The sequence below is a fragment of the Anabrus simplex genome, chromosome 3, assembly GCF_040414725.1.
Source record: "Anabrus simplex isolate iqAnaSimp1 chromosome 3, ASM4041472v1, whole genome shotgun sequence".
Taxonomy (NCBI): domain Eukaryota; kingdom Metazoa; phylum Arthropoda; class Insecta; order Orthoptera; family Tettigoniidae; genus Anabrus; species Anabrus simplex.
In genome coordinates, this window is record NC_090267.1 from 458,412,368 (window position 1) to 458,413,561 (window position 1,194).

General features: G+C 48.5%; 1 non-coding gene across 1 annotated transcript; it reads right to left on the reverse strand.

Annotated features, from left to right (window-relative positions):
- Positions 1-424: 424 nt before the first annotated feature.
- Positions 425-514, reverse strand: TRNAI-UAU (transfer RNA isoleucine (anticodon UAU)). The gene is given in 2 exon segments: positions 425-460; positions 477-514. It is a non-coding gene; the product is annotated as a tRNA-Ile (tRNA).
- Positions 515-1,194: the final 680 nt, after the last annotated feature.

A 1,194-nucleotide genomic window follows, 5' to 3' on the forward strand; every position in this document is an offset into this window, starting at 1 on the left:
TTTGAAAACTGGTACGAGGGCTGGAACGGGATCCACTCAGAATCGGGAGGTCAACTGAGTAGAGGTGGGTTCAATTCCCACCTCAGCCATCCTCGAAGTGGTTTTCCGTGGTTTCCACTTCTCCAGGCAAATGCCGGGATGGTACCTTACTTAAGGCCATGGCCGCTTCCTTCCCTCTTCCTTGTCTATCCCTTCCAATTTTCAGAATAGCAGGTGAGGCCGCCTGAGCGAGGTGCTGGTCGTCCTCCCCAGTTGTATCCACTGATCCAGAGTCTGAAGCTCCGAGACACTGCCCTTGAGGCGGTAGAGGTCCAAGGGAAAAGCCAACCGTGGAGGGTAAGCAGATTAAGAAAGAAAGAAAGAAAGAATTCTGAACACGAATAGGAAGCGGTCTTAGTAACATCCTTATCATAGTATTTAAAAATTCCCCAGGTGAGGCTCGAACTCACAACCCCGGCATCGCTCAGTTACTGTCCTATAAGTACCGTGCGCTAACCAATTGCGCCACTGGGGAAGGCGAGCGTGTAATGTTAAGTTAGCTGCCTCTGTCCGCAAGCATGTCTCCAGGTCATGGATATTATCAAGTCTATGACTTTCGTAAATATACTTTCCTTACGAGGGGCCTGATAACGAAATCTGCTTCAGTTAGAACAGTGGGTGGAATATTAATTTTAAACTAAAGAGTATCGATATTCTTTCTTTCTTTCTTTCTTTCTTTCTTTCTTTCTTTCTTTCTTCCTTAATCCACCAGGGTTGGCTTTTTCCTCGGACTCAGCGAAGGATCTCACCTCTACCACCTCAAGGGCAGTGTCCTGGAGCGTGAGACAATGGGTCGGGGGATACAACTGGGGAGGATGGCCAGTACCTCGCCCAGGCGGCCTCACCTGCTATTCTGAATAGGGGCCTTGCGGTGGGATAGGAAGATTGGATGGGATAGAAAGGAAAAGGGAAGAATGTAGCCGTGGCATTTGCCTGGAGAATTGAAAAACCACGGAAAACCTTTTCGAGGGTGGCTGAGGGGGGAATCGAATCCACCTCTAGTCAGTTGACCTCCCGAGGCGGAGTGGACCCCGTTCCAGCCCTCGTACCACATTTTAAATTTCGCAGCAGAGCTGCTAATCGAACCCAGACATAATAACTCACTCAGTCATATAAATCATACAACTCTTATAAATATACGATATCCGAGCTCGA